The sequence below is a fragment of the Hyla sarda genome, unplaced genomic scaffold (assembly GCF_029499605.1).
Source record: "Hyla sarda isolate aHylSar1 unplaced genomic scaffold, aHylSar1.hap1 scaffold_1153, whole genome shotgun sequence".
Taxonomy (NCBI): domain Eukaryota; kingdom Metazoa; phylum Chordata; class Amphibia; order Anura; family Hylidae; genus Hyla; species Hyla sarda.
This window is the reverse complement of record NW_026607775.1, coordinates 94,613-117,025: the sequence shown is the minus strand read 5'-3', so window position 1 is coordinate 117,025 and position 22,413 is coordinate 94,613. Positions and strand designations below refer to the sequence as shown.

The 22,413-nt window shown below is 46.1% G+C and overlaps 10 non-coding genes across 10 annotated transcripts; all 10 read left to right on the top strand.

Moving 5' to 3' along the window:
• Positions 1–1,054: 1,054 nt before the first annotated feature.
• LOC130302146 (U2 spliceosomal RNA) lies at positions 1,055–1,245 on the top strand. Its single transcript, XR_008852451.1, has one exon. It is a non-coding gene; the product is annotated as a U2 spliceosomal RNA (small nuclear RNA).
• A 2,072-nt stretch (positions 1,246–3,317) lies between these two features.
• LOC130302150 (U2 spliceosomal RNA) lies at positions 3,318–3,509 on the top strand. Its single transcript, XR_008852455.1, has one exon. It is a non-coding gene; the product is annotated as a U2 spliceosomal RNA (small nuclear RNA).
• A 2,098-nt stretch (positions 3,510–5,607) lies between these two features.
• Positions 5,608–5,798, top strand: LOC130302145 (U2 spliceosomal RNA). Its single transcript, XR_008852450.1, has one exon. It is a non-coding gene; the product is annotated as a U2 spliceosomal RNA (small nuclear RNA).
• A 2,088-nt stretch (positions 5,799–7,886) lies between these two features.
• Positions 7,887–8,077, top strand: LOC130302144 (U2 spliceosomal RNA). Its single transcript, XR_008852449.1, has one exon. It is a non-coding gene; the product is annotated as a U2 spliceosomal RNA (small nuclear RNA).
• Positions 8,078–10,148: 2,071 nt separating this feature from the next.
• LOC130302142 (U2 spliceosomal RNA) lies at positions 10,149–10,339 on the top strand. The gene has a single exon (XR_008852447.1). It is a non-coding gene; the product is annotated as a U2 spliceosomal RNA (small nuclear RNA).
• A 2,095-nt stretch (positions 10,340–12,434) lies between these two features.
• Positions 12,435–12,625, top strand: LOC130302141 (U2 spliceosomal RNA). The gene has a single exon (XR_008852446.1). It is a non-coding gene; the product is annotated as a U2 spliceosomal RNA (small nuclear RNA).
• A 2,091-nt stretch (positions 12,626–14,716) lies between these two features.
• Positions 14,717–14,907, top strand: LOC130302140 (U2 spliceosomal RNA). Its single transcript, XR_008852445.1, has one exon. It is a non-coding gene; the product is annotated as a U2 spliceosomal RNA (small nuclear RNA).
• A 2,096-nt stretch (positions 14,908–17,003) lies between these two features.
• Positions 17,004–17,194, top strand: LOC130302139 (U2 spliceosomal RNA). Its single transcript, XR_008852444.1, has one exon. It is a non-coding gene; the product is annotated as a U2 spliceosomal RNA (small nuclear RNA).
• A 2,084-nt stretch (positions 17,195–19,278) lies between these two features.
• On the top strand, positions 19,279–19,469 carry LOC130302138 (U2 spliceosomal RNA). Its single transcript, XR_008852443.1, has one exon. It is a non-coding gene; the product is annotated as a U2 spliceosomal RNA (small nuclear RNA).
• A 2,090-nt stretch (positions 19,470–21,559) lies between these two features.
• LOC130302137 (U2 spliceosomal RNA) lies at positions 21,560–21,750 on the top strand. Its single transcript, XR_008852442.1, has one exon. It is a non-coding gene; the product is annotated as a U2 spliceosomal RNA (small nuclear RNA).
• The last annotated feature ends 663 nt before the right edge of the window (positions 21,751–22,413 follow it).

Sequence of the window (22,413 nt, the reverse complement as noted above, 5' to 3'; positions counted from 1 at the left end):
GCATTAGACGAAAAAAAAGAAGAAAAAGAAGAATAATACGCCCAGAAAAGAGGCGAAAAGGAGAAAAACGTAAAAAAACGTGAAAAAAAAGTAAGAGGAAGAGAAGGGAAAAAAAGGTGGAAATGGGTTTAAAAGTGATTTCGGCGGAGAATATATATATATATATATATATATATATATACGCGCACACACACACATATATATAAACGTATTCTCCGTTGAGATATTGCAGCCGCTGCTGTGTCCAGGCCCAGGAGCCTTAGCACTGTGCTGTGATGTCACTCAATACCACTGACATCACTAGGTGTAAACAACATCTCTCCTTTGCTGTGTATGTGACTATGGAGCTGTTTGGTGATGTCGTCTATTATGGCCTTCATAGAAGCAACAGGAGATTGTTGCATCCATCTAGAACCCTCAGAACTACAGTGCTATGATGTCACTCACTTCCACAGGCCTTGCAGAGTGTAAACAACAACAACCCAGCTTTGTTGTGTATGTAACCATAGGGATTTGTGATGTCACCTAGAACCTTCACAGCAGCGACAGCTTTATGAGGAGCATCAGCACTGCTCTGCCTGAGCAGAACCATCACCGCCATAGGTTGTCAAATAACCCGGATTTAACCCACACAGGTAAGTCCAATGGGGTGCAGGCATGTCCTCTATGCTTACAGCTTCCCGTGGGTGTTGGTTTGATACCGTTTGGGGACAGCCAAGGAGGCATCTGCAGGCAACAAAGGTAGGTGTGTGCTTGTGTGTGTGTTTCCTATGCAGATCCTAAGCCCAGTGTCACATGCAAGTAGGAGGAGTAAGAAGGGTTCCTGGCAAATCCGGGTTATGGATTGCATTTAAAAAGGCCCCGTGGGAGTGCAATGGGCCCCTGTCTTGCTGCTTAGCAATAATGGTATGGGTTTAGGTTCTGCTGTGTGTACTGGTGGTTGACTGCCCCCCAGCCCAGAGTGTGCATGGAAAATTGTCTGGCAGCCTCCCTGACAGCAAGCAGTGATAGTGCCCATGAAGGGCACCTTGTTGGGCCCGCCCCTTTCACGGTTATCGCTTCTCGGCCTTTTGGCTAAGATCAAGTGTAGTATCTGTTCTTATCAGTTTAATATCTGATACGTCCCCTATCTGGGGACCATATATTAAATGGATTTTTGAGAACGGGGGCCGATTTCGAAGCTTGCTTCCGTCGCCCTATGCATTGACCCGATATGGCAGTATCTTCGGGTACAGTGCACCACCCCCTTACAGGGTTAAAAAGAAAGATTCCTACTTTCATTGCTACCTGCTTGCTGGCTAGCCAGCTAGCCAGCCCTGTGGGCCTTGCTGCTGCTGCAGCCAAAAAACAAAAGGTGGTGCTGCTGCTGCTTCTGCTGCTTCTGCTTCTGCTTGTGTCTGGCCGCTGTTGGAGCGTCCAGGCACAGGACTTCTGCTGCTGCTGACTAAATGGCCTCCTTAATTGGATCATTTGAGTAGCCAGCACACCTGTGCAGGTAGGGCATGACATGATAGGCAGCTGCCTTGATAGCGGGTGGGTGCTGAATGTTCCTAATTGACAAAATAAGATTAATGCTTATGAAGAAATATAAAATCTCATCCCTTCCCCAATATCGCGCCACACCCCTACCCCTTAATTCCCTGGTTGAACTTGATGGACATATGTCTTTTTTCGACCGTACTAACTATGTAACTATGTAACATAACATGGGGGGGGGGGTCTCCTGGCTGTTCACACAGGTGTGTCATTGCTGTACATTGACCATGCATTGCTTCTGTGGTATTGCAAAGGCAAAGACAAATGCTTCCAGCCATCCATTGCACTAATGGATTGGTCATCAGCTGGCTGTCTATGTCCCGCATCAATATAAACCAAAGTACAGAGGGTTAGGCTATGCTATTGTGCACCTACCTGATGCATCAGAAGGTGCGAGGCCCTTGCTAAATTCTGTGCACAGACTTTGAGATCTATACTTTAGACTGTATCTAAACCTGCTCCAACATGGACTGACATTCTGGCCTACTTTCAGCCGATGCGACTTGTCTGTCGCTGAACAGTCGCTTTTTATGTATTCAGCACCTATGTATAATGTTGTAAAAATGCTCTAGAAGCTAAAGTCGCAGAAATGTCACACATATTTGGCCTGCAACTTTCTGTGCGACAAATTCAGACAGGAAAAATCAGTATAAATCCTTAGAAAATTATCCCCCAGTGTCTCCATCTGCTGGCGGTATTGAATAAGCATTGCTTAGACGAAAAAAAGAAGAAAAAGAAGAATATTACGCCCAGAAAAGAGGCGAAAAGGAGAAAAACGTAAAAAAACGTGAAAAAAAAGTAAGAGGAAGAGAAGGGGAAAAAAAGGTGGAAATGGGTTTAAAAGTGATTTCGGCGGAGAAATATATATATATATATATATATATATATATATATATATATATACGCGCACACACACACATATATATAAACGTATTCTCCGTTGAGATATTGCAGCCGCTGCTGTGTCCAGGCCCCAGGAGCCTTAGCACTGTGCTGTGATGTCACTCAATACCACTGACATCACTAGGTGTAAACAACATCTCTCCTTTGCTGTGTATGTGGACTATGGAGCTGTTTGGTGATGTCGTCTATTATGGCCTTGATAGAAGCAACAGGGAGATTGTTGCATCCATCTAGAACCCTCAGAACTACAGTGCTATGATGTCACTCACTTCCACAGGCCTTGCAGAGTGTAAACAACAACAACCCAGCTTTGTTGTGTATGTAACCATAGGGATTGTGATGTCACCTAGAAACCTTCACAGCAGCGACAGCTTTATGAGGAGCATCAGCACTGCTCTGCCTGAGCAGAACCATCACCCGCCATAGGTTGTCAATTAACCCGGATTTAACCCACACAGGTAAGTCCAATGGGGTGCAGGCATGTCCTCTATGCTTACAGCTTCCCGTGGGTGTTGGTTTGATACCGTTTGGGGACAGCCAAGGAGGCATCTGCAGGCAACAAAGGTAGGTGTGTGCTTGTGTGTGTGTTTCCTATGCAGATCCTAAGCCCAGTGTCCACATGCAAGTAGGAGGAGTAAGAAGGGTTCCTGGCAAATCGGGTTATGGATTGCATTTTAAAAAGGCCCCGTGGGAGTGCAATGGGCCCCTGTCTTGCTGCTTAGCAATAATGGTATGGTTTAGGTTCTGCTGTGTGTACTGGTGGTTGACTGCCCCCCCAGCCCAGAGTGTGCATGGAAAATTGTCTGGCAGCCTCCCTGACAGCAAGCAGTGATAGTGCCCATGAAGGGCACCTTGTTGGGCCCGCCCCTTTCACGGTTATCGCTTCTCGGCCTTTTGGCTAAGATCAAGTGTAGTATCTGTTCTTATCAGTTAATATCTGATACGTCCCCTATCTGGGGACCATATATTAAATGGATTTTTGAGAACGGGGGCCGATTTCGAAGCTTGCTTCCGTCGCCCTAGTGACATTGACCCGATATGGCAGTATCTTCGGGTACAGTGCACCACCCCCTTACAGGGTTAAAAAGAAAGATTCCTACTTTCATTGCTACCTGCCTTGCTGGCTAGCCAGCTAGCCAGCCCTGTGGGCCTTGCTGCTGCTGCAGCCAAAAAACAAAAGGTGGTGCTGCTGCTGCTTCTGCTGCTTCTGCTTCTTGCTTGTGTCTGGCCGCTGTTGGAGCGTCCAGGCACAGGACTTCTGCTGCTGCTGACTAAATGGCCTCCTTAATTGGATCATTTGAGTAGCCAGCACACCTGTGCAGGTAGGGCATGACATGATAGGCAGCTGCCTTGATAGCGGGTGGGTGCTGAATGTTCCTAATTGACAAAATAAGATTAATGCTTATGAAGAAATATAAAATCTCATCCCTTCCCCAATATCGCGCCACACCCCCCCTACCCCTTAATTCCCTGGTTGAACTTGATGGACATATGTCTTTTTTCGACCGTACTAACTATGTAACTATGTAACATAACATGGGGGGGGGGGTTCCTCCTGGGCTGTTCACACAGGTGTGTCATTGCTGTACATTGACCATGCATTGCTTCTGTGGTATTGCAAAGGCAAAGACAAATGCTTCCAGCCATCCATTGCACTAATGGATTGGTCATCAGCTGGCTGTCTATGTCCCGCATCAATATAGACCAAAGTACAGAGGGTTAGGCTATGCTATTGTGCACCTACCTGATGCATCAGAAGGTGCGAGGCCCTTGCTAAATTCTGTGCACAGACTTTGAGATCTATACTTTAGACTGTATCTAAACCTGCTCCAACATGGACTGACATTCTGGCCTACTTTCAGCCGATGCGACTTGTCTGTCGCTGAACAGTCGCTTTTTATGTATTCAGCACCTATGTATAAAGTTGTAAAAATGCTCTAGAAGCTAAAGTCGCAGAAATGTCACACATATTTGGCCTGCAACTTTCTGTGCGACAAATTCAGACAGGAAAAATCAGTATAAATCCTTAGAAAATTTATCCCCCAGTGTCTCCATCTGCTGGCGGTATTGAATAAGCATTGCTGCACTGATGGGGTATGCATTAGACGAAAAAAAAGAAGGAAAAAGAAGAATAATACGCCCAGAAAAGAGGCGAAAAGGGAGAAAAACGTAAAAAAACGTGAAAAAAAAGTAAGAGGAAGAGAAGGGAAAAAAAAGGTGGAAATGGGTTTAAAAGTGATTTCGGCGGAGAAATATATATATATATATATATATATATATATATATATATATATACGCGCACACACACACATATATATAAACGTATTCTCCGTTGAGATATTGCAGCCGCTGCTGTGTCCAGGCCCAGGAGCCTAGCACTGTGCTGTGATGTCACTCAATACCACTGACATCACTAGGTGTAAACAACATCTCTCCTTTGCTGTGTATGTGACTATTGGAGCTGTTTGGTGATGTCGTCTATTATGGCCTTCATAGAAGCAACAGGAGATTGTTGCATCCATCTAGAACCCTCAGAACTACAGTGCTATGATGTCACTCACTTCCACAGGCCTTGCAGAGTGTAAACAACAACAACCCAGCTTTGTTGTGTATGTAACCATAGGGATTTGTGATGTCACCTAGAACCTTCACAGCAGCGACAGCTTTATGAGGAGCATCAGCACTGCTCTGCCTGAGCAGAACCATCACCGCCATAGGTTGTCAAATAACCCGGATTTAACCCACACAGGTAAGTCCAATGGGGTGCAGGCATGTCCTCTATGCTTACAGCTTCCCGTGGGTGTTGGTTTGATACCGTTTGGGGACAGCCAAGGAGGCATCTGCAGGCAACAAAGGTAGGTGTGTGCTTGTGTGTGTGTTTCCTATGCAGATCCTAAGCCCAGTGTCACATGCAAGTAGGAGGAGTAAGAAGGGTTCCTGGCAAATCCGGGTTATGGATTGCATTTAAAAAGGCCCCGTGGGAGTGCAATGGGCCCCTGTCTTGCTGCTTAGCAATAATGGTATGGGTTTAGGTTCTGCTGTGTGTACTGGTGGTTGACTGCCCCCCAGCCCAGAGTGTGCATGGAAAATTGTCTGGCAGCCTCCCTGACAGCAAGCAGTGATAGTGCCCATGAAGGGCACCTTGTTGGGCCCGCCCCTTTCACGGTTATCGCTTCTCGGCCTTTTGGCTAAGATCAAGTGTAGTATCTGTTCTTATCAGTTTAATATCTGATACGTCCCCTATCTGGGGACCATATATTAAATGGATTTTTGAGAACGGGGGCCGATTTCGAAGCTTGCTTCCGTCGCCCTATGCATTGACCCGATATGGCAGTATCTTCGGGTACAGTGCACCACCCCCTTACAGGGTTAAAAAGAAAGATTCCTACTTTCATTGCTACCTGCTTGCTGGCTAGCCAGCTAGCCAGCCCTGTGGGCCTTGCTGCTGCTGCAGCCAAAAAACAAAAGGTGGTGCTGCTGCTGCTTCTGCTGCTTCTGCTTCTGCTTGTGTCTGGCCGCTGTTGGAGCGTCCAGGCACAGGACTTCTGCTGCTGCTGACTAAATGGCCTCCTTAATTGGATCATTTGAGTAGCCAGCACACCTGTGCAGGTAGGGCATGACATGATAGGCAGCTGCCTTGATAGCGGGTGGGTGCTGAATGTTCCTAATTGACAAAATAAGATTAATGCTTATGAAGAAATATAAAATCTCATCCCTTCCCCAATATCGCGCCACACCCCTACCCCTTAATTCCCTGGTTGAACTTGATGGACATATGTCTTTTTTCGACCGTACTAACTATGTAACTATGTAACATAACATGGGGGGGGGGGGGGGTCTCCTGGCTGTTCACACAGGTGTGTCATTGCTGTACATTGACCATGCATTGCTTCTGTGGTATTGCAAAGGCAAAGACAAATGCTTCCAGCCATCCATTGCACTAATGGATTGGTCATCAGCTGGCTGTCTATGTCCCGCATCAATATAGACCAAAGTACAGAGGGTTAGGCTATGCTATTGTGCACCTACCTGATGCATCAGAAGGTGCGAGGCCCTTGCTAAATTCTGTGCACAGACTTTGAGATCTATGCTTTAGACTGTATCTAAACCTGCTCCAACATGGACTGACATTCTGGCCTACTTTCAGCCGATGCGACTTGTCTGTCGCTGAACAGTCGCTTTTTATGTATTCAGCACCTATGTATAATGTTGTAAAAATGCTCTAGAAGCTAAAGTCGCAGAAATGTCACACATATTTGGCCTGCAACTTTCTGTGCGACAAATTCAGACAGGAAAAATCAGTATAAATCCTTAGAAAATTATCCCCCAGTGTCTCCATCTGCTGGCGGTATTGAATAAGCATTGCTGCACTGATGGGGTATGCATTAGACGAAAAAAAAGAAGAAAAAGAAGAATAATACGCCCAGAAAAGAGGCGAAAAGGAGAAAAACGTAAAAAAACGTGAAAAAAAAGTAAGAGAAAGAGAAGGGAAAAAAAGGTGGAAATGGGTTTAAAAGTGATTTCGGCGGAGAAATATATATATATATATATATATATATATATATATATATATACGCGCACACACACACATATATATAAACGTATTCTCCGTTGAGATATTGCAGCCGCTGCTGTGTCCAGGCCCAGGAGCCTTAGCACTGTGCTGTGATGTCACTCAATACCACTGACATCACTAGGTGTAAACAACATCTCTCCTTTGCTGTGTATGTGACTATGGAGCTGTTTGGTGATGTCGTCTATTATGGCCTTCATAGAAGCAACAGGAGATTGTTGCATCCATCTAGAACCCTCAGAACTACAGTGCTATGATGTCACTCACTTCCACAGGCCTTGCAGAGTGTAAACAACAACAACCCAGCTTTGTTGTGTATGTAACCATAGGGATTTGTGATGTCACCTAGAACCTTCACAGCAGCGACAGCTTTATGAGGAGCATCAGCACTGCTCTGCCTGAGCAGAACCATCACCGCCATAGGTTGTCAAATAACCCGGATTTAACCCACACAGGTAAGTCCAATGGGGTGCAGGCATGTCCTCTATGCTTACAGCTTCCCGTGGGTGTTGGTTTGATACCGTTTGGGGACAGCCAAGGAGGCATCTGCAGGCAACAAAGGTAGGTGTGTGCTTGTGTGTGTGTTTCCTATGCAGATCCTAAGCCCAGTGTCACATGCAAGTAGGAGGAGTAAGAAGGGTTCCTGGCAAATCCGGGTTATGGATTGCATTTAAAAAGGCCCCGTGGGAGTGCAATGGGCCCCTGTCTTGCTGCTTAGCAATAATGGTATGGGTTTAGGTTCTGCTGTGTGTACTGGTGGTTGACTGCCCCCCAGCCCAGAGTGTGCATGGAAAATTGTCTGGCAGCCTCCCTGACAGCAAGCAGTGATAGTGCCCATGAAGGGCACCTTGTTGGGCCCGCCCCTTTCACGGTTATCGCTTCTCGGCCTTTTGGCTAAGATCAAGTGTAGTATCTGTTCTTATCAGTTTAATATCTGATACGTCCCCTATCTGGGGACCATATATTAAATGGATTTTTGAGAACGGGGGCCGATTTCGAAGCTTGCTTCCGTCGCCCTATGCATTGACCCGATATGGCAGTATCTTCGGGTACAGTGCACCACCCCCTTACAGGGTTAAAAAGAAAGATTCCTACTTTCATTGCTACCTGCTTGCTGGCTAGCCAGCTAGCCAGCCCTGTGGGCCTTGCTGCTGCTGCAGCCAAAAAACAAAAGGTGGTGCTGCTGCTGCTTCTGCTGCTTCTGCTTCTGCTTGTGTCTGGCCGCTGTTGGAGCGTCCAGGCACAGGACTTCTGCTGCTGCTGACTAAATGGCCTCCTTAATTGGATCATTTGAGTAGCCAGCACACCTGTGCAGGTAGGGCATGACATGATAGGCAGCTGCCTTGATAGCGGGTGGGTGCTGAATGTTCCTAATTGACAAAATAAGATTAATGCTTATGAAGAAATATAAAATCTCATCCCTTCCCCAATATCGCGCCACACCCCTACCCCTTAATTCCCTGGTTGAACTTGATGGACATATGTCTTTTTTCGACCGTACTAACTATGTAACTATGTAACATAACATGGGGGGGGGGGGTCTCCTGGCTGTTCACACAGGTGTGTCATTGCTGTACATTGACCATGCATTGCTTCTGTGGTATTGCAAAGGCAAAGACAAATGCTTCCAGCCATCCATTGCACTAATGGATTGGTCATCAGCTGGCTGTCTATGTCCCGCATCAATATAGACCAAAGTACAGAGGGTTAGGCTATGCTATTGTGCACCTACCTGATGCATCAGAAGGTGCGAGGCCCTTGCTAAATTCTGTGCACAGACTTTGAGATCTATACTTTAGACTGTATCTAAACCTGCTCCAACATGGACTGACATTCTGGCCTACTTTCAGCCGATGCGACTTGTCTGTCGCTGAACAGTCGCTTTTTATGTATTCAGCACCTATGTATAATGTTGTAAAAATGCTCTAGAAGCTAAAGTCGCAGAAATGTCACACATATTTGGCCTGCAACTTTCTGTGCGACAAATTCAGACAGGAAAAATCAGTATAAATCCTTAGAAAATTATCCCCCAGTGTCTCCATCTGCTGGCGGTATTGAATAAGCATTGCTGCACTGATGGGGTATGCATTAGACGAAAAAAAAGAAGAAAAAGAAGAATAATACGCCCAGAAAAGAGGCGAAAAGGAGAAAAACGTAAAAAAACGTGAAAAAAAAGTAAGAGGAAGAGAAGGGAAAAAAAGGTGGAAATGGGTTTAAAAGTGATTTCGGCGGAGAAATATATATATATATATATATATATATACGCGCACACACACACATATATATAAACGTATTCTCCGTTGAGATATTGCAGCCGCTGCTGTGTCCAGGCCCAGGAGCCTTAGCACTGTGCTGTGATGTCACTCAATACCACTGACATCACTAGGTGTAAACAACATCTCTCCTTTGCTGTGTATGTGACTATGGAGCTGTTTGGTGATGTCGTCTATTATGGCCTTCATAGAAGCAACAGGAGATTGTTGCATCCATCTAGAACCCTCAGAACTACAGTGCTATGATGTCACTCACTTCCACAGGCCTTGCAGAGTGTAAACAACAACAACCCAGCTTTGTTGTGTATGTAACCATAGGGATTTGTGATGTCACCTAGAACCTTCACAGCAGCGACAGCTTTATGAGGAGCATCAGCACTGCTCTGCCTGAGCAGAACCATCACCGCCATAGGTTGTCAAATAACCCGGATTTAACCCACACAGGTAAGTCCAATGGGGTGCAGGCATGTCCTCTATGCTTACAGCTTCCCGTGGGTGTTGGTTTGATACCGTTTGGGGACAGCCAAGGAGGCATCTGCAGGCAACAAAGGTAGGTGTGTGCTTGTGTGTGTGTTTCCTATGCAGATCCTAAGCCCAGTGTCACATGCAAGTAGGAGGAGTAAGAAGGGTTCCTGGCAAATCCGGGTTATGGATTGCATTTAAAAAGGCCCCGTGGGAGTGCAATGGGCCCCTGTCTTGCTGCTTAGCAATAATGGTATGGGTTTAGGTTCTGCTGTGTGTACTGGTGGTTGACTGCCCCCCAGCCCAGAGTGTGCATGGAAAATTGTCTGGCAGCCTCCCTGACAGCAAGCAGTGATAGTGCCCATGAAGGGCACCTTGTTGGGCCCGCCCCTTTCACGGTTATCGCTTCTCGGCCTTTTGGCTAAGATCAAGTGTAGTATCTGTTCTTATCAGTTTAATATCTGATACGTCCCCTATCTGGGGACCATATATTAAATGGATTTTTGAGAACGGGGGCCGATTTCGAAGCTTGCTTCCGTCGCCCTATGCATTGACCCGATATGGCAGTATCTTCGGGTACAGTGCACCACCCCCTTACAGGGTTAAAAAGAAAGATTCCTACTTTCATTGCTACCTGCTTGCTGGCTAGCCAGCTAGCCAGCCCTGTGGGCCTTGCTGCTGCTGCAGCCAAAAAACAAAAGGTGGTGCTGCTGCTGCTTCTGCTGCTTCTGCTTCTGCTTGTGTCTGGCCGCTGTTGGAGCGTCCAGGCACAGGACTTCTGCTGCTGCTGACTAAATGGCCTCCTTAATTGGATCATTTGAGTAGCCAGCACACCTGTGCAGGTAGGGCATGACATGATAGGCAGCTGCCTTGATAGCGGGTGGGTGCTGAATGTTCCTAATTGACAAAATAAGATTAATGCTTGTGAAGAAATATAAAATCTCATCCCTTCCCCAATATCGCGCCACACCCCTACCCCTTAATTCCCTGGTTGAACTTGATGGACATATGTCTTTTTTCGACCGTACTAACTATGTAACTATGTAACATAACATGGGGGGGGGGGGGGGGGGTCTCCTGGCTGTTCACACAGGTGTGTCATTGCTGTACATTGACCATGCATTGCTTCTGTGGTATTGCAAAGGCAAAGACAAATGCTTCCAGCCATCCATTGCACTAATGGATTGGTCATCAGCTGGCTGTCTATGTCCCGCATCAATATAGACCAAAGTACAGAGGGTTAGGCTATGCTATTGTGCACCTACCTGATGCATCAGAAGGTGCGAGGCCCTTGCTAAATTCTGTGCACAGACTTTGAGATCTATGCTTTAGACTGTATCTAAACCTGCTCCAACATGGACTGACATTCTGGCCTACTTTCAGCCGATGCGACTTGTCTGTCGCTGAACAGTCGCTTTTTATGTATTCAGCACCTATGTATAATGTTGTAAAAATGCTCTAGAAGCTAAAGTCGCAGAAATGTCACACATATTTGGCCTGCAACTTTCTGTGCGACAAATTCAGACAGGAAAAATCAGTATAAATCCTTAGAAAATTATCCCCCAGTGTCTCCATCTGCTGGCGGTATTGAATAAGCATTGCTGCACTGATGGGGTATGCATTAGACGAAAAAAAAGAAGAAAAAGAAGAATAATACGCCCAGAAAAGAGGCGAAAAGGAGAAAAACGTAAAAAAACGTGAAAAAAAAGTAAGAGAAAGAGAAGGGAAAAAAAGGTGGAAATGGGTTTAAAAGTGATTTCGGCGGAGAAATATATATATATATATATATATATATATATATATATATATATATACGCGCACACACACACATATATATAAACGTATTCTCCGTTGAGATATTGCAGCCGCTGCTGTGTCCAGGCCCAGGAGCCTTAGCACTGTGCTGTGATGTCACTCAATACCACTGACATCACTAGGTGTAAACAACATCTCTCCTTTGCTGTGTATGTGACTATGGAGCTGTTTGGTGATGTCGTCTATTATGGCCTTCATAGAAGCAACAGGAGATTGTTGCATCCATCTAGAACCCTCAGAACTACAGTGCTATGATGTCACTCACTTCCACAGGCCTTGCAGAGTGTAAACAACAACAACCCAGCTTTGTTGTGTATGTAACCATAGGGATTTGTGATGTCACCTAGAACCTTCACAGCAGCGACAGCTTTATGAGGAGCATCAGCACTGCTCTGCCTGAGCAGAACCATCACCGCCATAGGTTGTCAAATAACCCGGATTTAACCCACACAGGTAAGTCCAATGGGGTGCAGGCATGTCCTCTATGCTTACAGCTTCCCGTGGGTGTTGGTTTGATACCGTTTGGGGACAGCCAAGGAGGCATCTGCAGGCAACAAAGGTAGGTGTGTGCTTGTGTGTGTGTTTCCTATGCAGATCCTAAGCCCAGTGTCACATGCAAGTAGGAGGAGTAAGAAGGGTTCCTGGCAAATCCGGGTTATGGATTGCATTTAAAAAGGCCCCGTGGGAGTGCAATGGGCCCCTGTCTTGCTGCTTAGCAATAATGGTATGGGTTTAGGTTCTGCTGTGTGTACTGGTGGTTGACTGCCCCCCAGCCCAGAGTGTGCATGGAAAATTGTCTGGCAGCCTCCCTGACAGCAAGCAGTGATAGTGCCCATGAAGGGCACCTTGTTGGGCCCGCCCCTTTCACGGTTATCGCTTCTCGGCCTTTTGGCTAAGATCAAGTGTAGTATCTGTTCTTATCAGTTTAATATCTGATACGTCCCCTATCTGGGGACCATATATTAAATGGATTTTTGAGAACGGGGGCCGATTTCGAAGCTTGCTTCCGTCGCCCTATGCATTGACCCGATATGGCAGTATCTTCGGGTACAGTGCACCACCCCCTTACAGGGTTAAAAAGAAAGATTCCTACTTTCATTGCTACCTGCTTGCTGGCTAGCCAGCTAGCCAGCCCTGTGGGCCTTGCTGCTGCTGCAGCCAAAAAACAAAAGGTGGTGCTGCTGCTGCTTCTGCTGCTTCTGCTTTTGCTTGTGTCTGGCCGCTGTTGGAGCGTCCAGGCACAGGACTTCTGCTGCTGCTGACTAAATGGCCTCCTTAATTGGATCATTTGAGTAGCCAGCACACCTGTGCAGGTAGGGCATGACATGATAGGCAGCTGCCTTGATAGCGGGTGGGTGCTGAATGTTCCTAATTGACAAAATAAGATTAATGCTTATGAAGAAATATAAAATCTCATCCCTTCCCCAATATCGCGCCACACCCCTACCCCTTAATTCCCTGGTTGAACTTGATGGACATATGTCTTTTTTCGACCGTACTAACTATGTAACTATGTAACATAACATGGGGGGGGGGGGTCTCCTGGCTGTTCACACAGGTGTGTCATTGCTGTACATTGACCATGCATTGCTTCTGTGATATTGCAAAGGCAAAGACAAATGCTTCCAGCCATCCATTGCACTAATGGATTGGTCATCAGCTGGCTGTCTATGTCCCGCATCAATATAGACCAAAGTACAGAGGGTTAGGCTATGCTATTGTGCACCTACCTGATGCATCAGAAGGTGCGAGGCCCTTGCTAAATTCTGTGCACAGACTTTGAGATCTATGCTTTAGACTGTATCTAAACCTGCTCCAACATGGACTGACATTCTGGCCTACTTTCAGCCGATGCGACTTGTCTGTCGCTGAACAGTCGCTTTTTATGTATTCAGCACCTATGTATAATGTTGTAAAAATGCTCTAGAAGCTAAAGTCGCAGAAATGTCACACATATTTGGCCTGCAACTTTCTGTGCGACAAATTCAGACAGGAAAAATCAGTATAAATCCTTAGAAAATTATCCCCCAGTGTCTCCATCTGCTGGCGGTATTGAATAAGCATTGCTGCACTGATGGGGTATGCATTAGACGAAAAAAAAGAAGAAAAAGAAGAATAATACGCCCAGAAAAGAGGCGAAAAGGAGAAAAACGTAAAAAAACGTGAAAAAAAAGTAAGAGAAAGAGAAGGGAAAAAAAGGTGGAAATGGGTTTAAAAGTGATTTCGGCGGAGAAATATATATATATATATATATATATATATATATATATATATATATATACGCGCACACACACACATATATATAAACGTATTCTCCGTTGAGATATTGCAGCCGCTGCTGTGTCCAGGCCCAGGAGCCTTAGCACTGTGCTGTGATGTCACTCAATACCACTGACATCACTAGGTGTAAACAACATCTCTCCTTTGCTGTGTATGTGACTATGGAGCTGTTTGGTGATGTCGTCTATTATGGCCTTCATAGAAGCAACAGGAGATTGTTGCATCCATCTAGAACCCTCAGAACTACAGTGCTATGATGTCACTCACTTCCACAGGCCTTGCAGAGTGTAAACAACAACAACCCAGCTTTGTTGTGTATGTAACCATAGGGATTTGTGATGTCACCTAGAACCTTCACAGCAGCGACAGCTTTATGAGGAGCATCAGCACTGCTCTGCCTGAGCAGAACCATCACCGCCATAGGTTGTCAAATAACCCGGATTTAACCCACACAGGTAAGTCCAATGGGGTGCAGGCATGTCCTCTATGCTTACAGCTTCCCGTGGGTGTTGGTTTGATACCGTTTGGGGACAGCCAAGGAGGCATCTGCAGGCAACAAAGGTAGGTGTGTGCTTGTGTGTGTGTTTCCTATGCAGATCCTAAGCCCAGTGTCACATGCAAGTAGGAGGAGTAAGAAGGGTTCCTGGCAAATCCGGGTTATGGATTGCATTTAAAAAGGCCCCGTGGGAGTGCAATGGGCCCCTGTCTTGCTGCTTAGCAATAATGGTATGGGTTTAGGTTCTGCTGTGTGTACTGGTGGTTGACTGCCCCCCAGCCCAGAGTGTGCATGGAAAATTGTCTGGCAGCCTCCCTGACAGCAAGCAGTGATAGTGCCCATGAAGGGCACCTTGTTGGGCCCGCCCCTTTCACGGTTATCGCTTCTCGGCCTTTTGGCTAAGATCAAGTGTAGTATCTGTTCTTATCAGTTTAATATCTGATACGTCCCCTATCTGGGGACCATATATTAAATGGATTTTTGAGAACGGGGGCCGATTTCGAAGCTTGCTTCCGTCGCCCTATGCATTGACCCGATATGGCAGTATCTTCGGGTACAGTGCACCACCCCCTTACAGGGTTAAAAAGAAAGATTCCTACTTTCATTGCTACCTGCTTGCTGGCTAGCCAGCTAGCCAGCCCTGTGGGCCTTGCTGCTGCTGCAGCCAAAAAACAAAAGGTGGTGCTGCTGCTGCTTCTGCTGCTTCTGCTTCTGCTTGTGTCTGGCCGCTGTTGGAGCGTCCAGGCACAGGACTTCTGCTGCTGCTGACTAAATGGCCTCCTTAATTGGATCATTTGAGTAGCCAGCACACCTGTGCAGGTAGGGCATGACATGATAGGCAGCTGCCTTGATAGCGGGTGGGTGCTGAATGTTCCTAATTGACAAAATAAGATTAATGCTTATGAAGAAATATAAAATCTCATCCCTTCCCCAATATCGCGCCACACCCCTACCCCTTAATTCCCTGGTTGAACTTGATGGACATATGTCTTTTTTCGACCGTACTAACTATGTAACTATGTAACATAACATGGGGGGGGGGGGGGGTCTCCTGGCTGTTCACACAGGTGTGTCATTGCTGTACATTGACCATGCATTGCTTCTGTGGTATTGCAAAGGCAAAGACAAATGCTTCCAGCCATCCATTGCACTAATGGATTGGTCATCAGCTGGCTGTCTATGTCCCGCATCAATATAGACCAAAGTACAGAGGGTTAGGCTATGCTATTGTGCACCTACCTGATGCATCAGAAGGTGCGAGGCCCTTGCTAAATTCTGTGCACAGACTTTGAGATCTATACTTTAGACTGTATCTAAACCTGCTCCAACATGGACTGACATTCTGGCCTACTTTCAGCCGATGCGACTTGTCTGTCGCTGAACAGTCGCTTTTTATGTATTCAGCACCTATGTATAATGTTGTAAAAATGCTCTAGAAGATAAAGTCGCAGAAATGTCACACATATTTGGCCTGCAACTTTCTGTGCGACAAATTCAGACAGGAAAAATCAGTATAAATCCTTAGAAAATTATCCCCCAGTGTCTCCATCTGCTGGCGGTATTGAATAAGCATTGCTGCACTGATGGGGTATGCATTAGACGAAAAAAAAGAAGAAAAAGAAGAATAATACGCCCAGAAAAGAGGCGAAAAGGAGAAAAACGTAAAAAAACGTGAAAAAAAAGTAAGAGGAAGAGAAGGGAAAAAAAGGTGGAAATGGGTTTAAAAGTGATTTCGGCGGAGAAATATATATATATATATATATATATATATATATATATATATATATATATACGCGCACACACACACATATATATAAACGTATTCTCCGTTGAGATATTGCAGCCGCTGCTGTGTCCAGGCCCAGGAGCCTTAGCACTGTGCTGTGATGTCACTCAATACCACTGACATCACTAGGTGTAAACAACATCTCTCCTTTGCTGTGTATGTGACTATGGAGCTGTTTGGTGATGTCGTCTATTATGGCCTTCATAGAAGCAACAGGAGATTGTTGCATCCATCTAGAACCCTCAGAACTACAGTGCTATGATGTCACTCACTTCCACAGGCCTTGCAGAGTGTAAACAACAACAACCCAGCTTTGTTGTGTATGTAACCATAGGGATTTGTGATGTCACCTAGAACCTTCACAGCAGCGACAGCTTTATGAGGAGCATCAGCACTGCTCTGCCTGAGCAGAACCATCACCGCCATAGGTTGTCAAATAACCCGGATTTAACCCACACAGGTAAGTCCAATGGGGTGCAGGCATGTCCTCTATGCTTACAGCTTCCCGTGGGTGTTGGTTTGATACCGTTTGGGGACAGCCAAGGAGGCATCTGCAGGCAACAAAGGTAGGTGTGTGCTTGTGTGTGTGTTTCCTATGCAGATCCTAAGCCCAGTGTCACATGCAAGTAGGAGGAGTAAGAAGGGTTCCTGGCAAATCCGGGTTATGGATTGCATTTAAAAAGGCCCCGTGGGAGTGCAATGGGCCCCTGTCTTGCTGCTTAGCAATAATGGTATGGGTTTAGGTTCTGCTGTGTGTACTGGTGGTTGACTGCCCCCCAGCCCAGAGTGTGCATGGAAAATTGTCTGGCAGCCTCCCTGACAGCAAGCAGTGATAGTGCCCATGAAGGGCACCTTGTTGGGCCCGCCCCTTTCACGGTTATCGCTTCTCGGCCTTTTGGCTAAGATCAAGTGTAGTATCTGTTCTTATCAGTTTAATATCTGATACGTCCCCTATCTGGGGACCATATATTAAATGGATTTTTGAGAACGGGGGCCGATTTCGAAGCTTGCTTCCGTCGCCCTATGCATTGACCCGATATGGCAGTATCTTCGGGTACAGTGCACCACCCCCTTACAGGGTTAAAAAGAAAGATTCCTACTTTCATTGCTACCTGCTTGCTGGCTAGCCAGCTAGCCAGCCCTGTGGGCCTTGCTGCTGCTGCAGCCAAAAAACAAAAGGTGGTGCTGCTGCTGCTTCTGCTGCTTCTGCTTCTGCTTGTGTCTGGCCGCTGTTGGAGCGTCCAGGCACAGGACTTCTGCTGCTGCTGACTAAATGGCCTCCTTAATTGGATCATTTGAGTAGCCAGCACACCTGTGCAGGTAGGGCATGACATGATAGGCAGCTGCCTTGATAGCGGGTGGGTGCTGAATGTTCCTAATTGACAAAATAAGATTAATGCTTATGAAGAAATATAAAATCTCATCCCTTCCCCAATATCGCGCCACACCCCTACCCCTTAATTCCCTGGTTGAACTTGATGGACATATGTCTTTTTTCGACCGTACTAACTATGTAACTATGTAACATAACATGGGGGGGGGGGGGTCTCCTGGCTGTTCACACAGGTGTGTCATTGCTGTACATTGACCATGCATTGCTTCTGTGGTATTGCAAAGGCAAAGACAAATGCTTCCAGCCATCCATTGCACTAATGGATTGGTCATCAGCTGGCTGTCTATGTCCCGCATCAATATAGACCAAAGTACAGAGGGTTAGGCTATGCTATTGTGCACCTACCTGATGCATCAGAAGGTGCGAGGCCCTTGCTAAATTATGTGCACAGACTTTGAGATCTATGCTTTAGACTGTATCTAAACCTGCTCCAACATGGACTGACATTCTGGCCTACTTTCAGCCGATGCGACTTGTCTGTCGCTGAACAGTCGCTTTTTATGTATTCAGCACCTATGTATAATGTTGTAAAAATGCTCTAGAAGCTAAAGTCGCAGAAATGTCACACATATTTGGCCTGCAACTTTCTGTGCGACAAATTCAGACAGGAAAAATCAGTATAAATCCTTAGAAAATTATCCCCCAGTGTCTCCATCTGCTGGCGGTATTGAATAAGCATTGCTGCACTGATGGGGTATGCATTAGACGAAAAAAAAGAAGAAAAAGAAGAATAATACGCCCAGAAAAGAGGCGAAAAGGAGAAAAACGTAAAAAAACGTGAAAAAAAAGTAAGAGAAAGAGAAGGGAAAAAAAGGTGGAAATGGGTTTAAAAGTGATTTCGGCGGAGAAATATATATATATATATATATATATATATATATATATATACGCGCACACACACACATATATATAAACGTATTCTCCGTTGAGATATTGCAGCCGCTGCTGTGTCCAGGCCCAGGAGCCTTAGCACTGTGCTGTGATGTCACTCAATACCACTGACATCACTAGGTGTAAACAACATCTCTCCTTTGCTGTGTATGTGACTATGGAGCTGTTTGGTGATGTCGTCTATTATGGCCTTCATAGAAGCAACAGGAGATTGTTGCATCCATCTAGAACCCTCAGAACTACAGTGCTATGATGTCACTCACTTCCACAGGCCTTGCAGAGTGTAAACAACAACAACCCAGCTTTGTTGTGTATGTAACCATAGGGATTTGTGATGTCACCTAGAACCTTCACAGCAGCGACAGCTTTATGAGGAGCATCAGCACTGCTCTGCCTGAGCAGAACCATCACCGCCATAGGTTGTCAAATAACCCGGATTTAACCCACACAGGTAAGTCCAATGGGGTGCAGGCATGTCCTCTATGCTTACAGCTTCCCGTGGGTGTTGGTTTGATACCGTTTGGGGACAGCCAAGGAGGCATCTGCAGGCAACAAAGGTAGGTGTGTGCTTGTGTGTGTGTTTCCTATGCAGATCCTAAGCCCAGTGTCACATGCAAGTAGGAGGAGTAAGAAGGGTTCCTGGCAAATCCGGGTTATGGATTGCATTTAAAAAGGCCCCGTGGGAGTGCAATGGGCCCCTGTCTTGCTGCTTAGCAATAATGGTATGGGTTTAGGTTCTGCTGTGTGTACTGGTGGTTGACTGCCCCCCAGCCCAGAGTGTGCATGGAAAATTGTCTGGCAGCCTCCCTGACAGCAAGCAGTGATAGTGCCCATGAAGGGCACCTTGTTGGGCCCGCCCCTTTCACGGTTATCGCTTCTCGGCCTTTTGGCTAAGATCAAGTGTAGTATCTGTTCTTATCAGTTTAATATCTGATACGTCCCCTATCTGGGGACCATATATTAAATGGATTTTTGAGAACGGGGGCCGATTTCGAAGCTTGCTTCCGTCGCCCTATGCATTGACCCGATATGGCAGTATCTTCGGGTACAGTGCACCACCCCCTTACAGGGTTAAAAAGAAAGATTCCTACTTTCATTGCTACCTGCTTGCTGGCTAGCCAGCTAGCCAGCCCTGTGGGCCTTGCTGCTGCTGCAGCCAAAAAACAAAAGGTGGTGCTGCTGCTGCTTCTGCTGCTTCTGCTTCTGCTTGTGTCTGGCCGCTGTTGGAGCGTCCAGGCACAGGACTTCTGCTGCTGCTGACTAAATGGCCTCCTTAATTGGATCATTTGAGTAGCCAGCACACCTGTGCAGGTAGGGCATGACATGATAGGCAGCTGCCTTGATAGCGGGTGGGTGCTGAATGTTCCTAATTGACAAAATAAGATTAATGCTTATGAAGAAATATAAAATCTCATCCCTTCCCCAATATCGCGCCACACCCCTACCCCTTAATTCCCTGGTTGAACTTGATGGACATATGTCTTTTTTCGACCGTACTAACTATGTAACTATGTAACATAACATGGGGGGGGGGGTCTCCTGGCTGTTCACACAGGTGTGTCATTGCTGTACATTGACCATGCATTGCTTCTGTGATATTGCAAAGGCAAAGACAAATGCTTCCAGCCATCCATTGCACTAATGGATTGGTCATCAGCTGGCTGTCTATGTCCCGCATCAATATAGACCAAAGTACAGAGGGTTAGGCTATGCTATTGTGCACCTACCTGATGCATCAGAAGGTGCGAGGCCCTTGCTAAATTCTGTGCACAGACTTTGAGATCTATACTTTAGACTGTATCTAAACCTGCTCCAACATGGACTGACATTCTGGCCTACTTTCAGCCGATGCGACTTGTCTGTCGCTGAACAGTCGCTTTTTATGTATTCAGCACCTATGTATAATGTTGTAAAAATGCTCTAGAAGCTAAAGTCGCAGAAATGTCACACATATTTGGCCTGCAACTTTCTGTGCGACAAATTCAGACAGGAAAAATCAGTATAAATCCTTAGAAAATTATCCCCCAGTGTCTCCATCTGCTGGCGGTATTGAATAAGCATTGCTGCACTGATGGGGTATGCATTAGACGAAAAAAAAGAAGAAAAAGAAGAATAATACGCCCAGAAAAGAGGCGAAAAGGAGAAAAACGTAAAAAAACGTGAAAAAAAAGTAAGAGGAAGAGAAGGGAAAAAAAGGTGGAAATGGGTTTAAAAGTGATTTCAGCGGAGAAATATATATATATATATATATATATATATATATATATATATATATATACGCGCACACACACACATATATATAAACGTATTCTCCGTTGAGATATTGCAGCCGCTGCTGTGTCCAGGCCCAGGAGCCTTAGCACTGTGCTGTGATGTCACTCAATACCACTGACATCACTAGGTGTAAACAACATCTCTCCTTTGCTGTGTATGTGACTATGGAGCTGTTTGGTGATGTCGTCTATTATGGCCTTCATAGAAGCAACAGGAGATTGTTGCATCCATCTAGAACCCTCAGAACTACAGTGCTATGATGTCACTCACTTCCACAGGCCTTGCAGAGTGTAAACAACAACAACCCAGCTTTGTTGTGTATGTAACCATAGGGATTTGTGATGTCACCTAGAACCTTCACAGCAGCGACAGCTTTATGAGGAGCATCAGCACTGCTCTGCCTGAGCAGAACCATCACCGCCATAGGTTGTCAAATAACCCGGATTTAACCCACACAGGTAAGTCCAATGGGGTGCAGGCATGTCCTCTATGCTTACAGCTTCCCGTGGGTGTTGGTTTGATACCGTTTGGGGACAGCCAAGGAGGCATCTGCAGGCAACAAAGGTAGGTGTGTGCTTGTGTGTGTGTTTCCTATGCAGATCCTAAGCCCAGTGTCACATGCAAGTAGGAGGAGTAAGAAGGGTTCCTGGCAAATCCGGGTTATGGATTGCATTTAAAAAGGCCCCGTGGGAGTGCAATGGGCCCCTGTCTTGCTGCTTAGCAATAATGGTATGGGTTTAGGTTCTGCTGTGTGTACTGGTGGTTGACTGCCCCCCAGCCCAGAGTGTGCATGGAAAATTGTCTGGCAGCCTCCCTGACAGCAAGCAGTGATAGTGCCCATGAAGGGCACCTTGTTGGGCCCGCCCCTTTCACGGTTATCGCTTCTCGGCCTTTTGGCTAAGATCAAGTGTAGTATCTGTTCTTATCAGTTTAATATCTGATACGTCCCCTATCTGGGGACCATATATTAAATGGATTTTTGAGAACGGGGGCCGATTTCGAAGCTTGCTTCCGTCGCCCTATGCATTGACCCGATATGGCAGTATCTTCGGGTACAGTGCACCACCCCCTTACAGGGTTAAAAAGAAAGATTCCTACTTTCATTGCTACCTGCTTGCTGGCTAGCCAGCTAGCCAGCCCTGTGGGCCTTGCTGCTGCTGCAGCCAAAAAACAAAAGGTGGTGCTGCTGCTGCTTCTGCTGCTTCTGCTTCTGCTTGTGTCTGGCCGCTGTTGGAGCGTCCAGGCACAGGACTTCTGCTGCTGCTGACTAAATGGCCTCCTTAATTGGATCATTTGAGTAGCCAGCACACCTGTGCAGGTAGGGCATGACATGATAGGCAGCTGCCTTGATAGCGGGTGGGTGCTGAATGTTCCTAATTGACAAAATAAGATTAATGCTTATGAAGAAATATAAAATCTCATCCCTTCCCCAATATCGCGCCACACCCCTACCCCTTAATTCCCTGGTTGAACTTGATGGACATATGTCTTTTTTCGACCGTACTAACTATGTAACTATGTAACATAACATGGGGGGGGGGGGGGGGGGTCTCCTGGCTGTTCACACAGGTGTGTCATTGCTGTACATTGACCATGCATTGCTTCTGTGGTATTGCAAAGGCAAAGACAAATGCTTCCAGCCATCCATTGCACTAATGGATTGGTCATCAGCTGGCTGTCTATGTCCCGCATCAATATAGACCAAAGTACAGAGGGTTAGGCTATGCTATT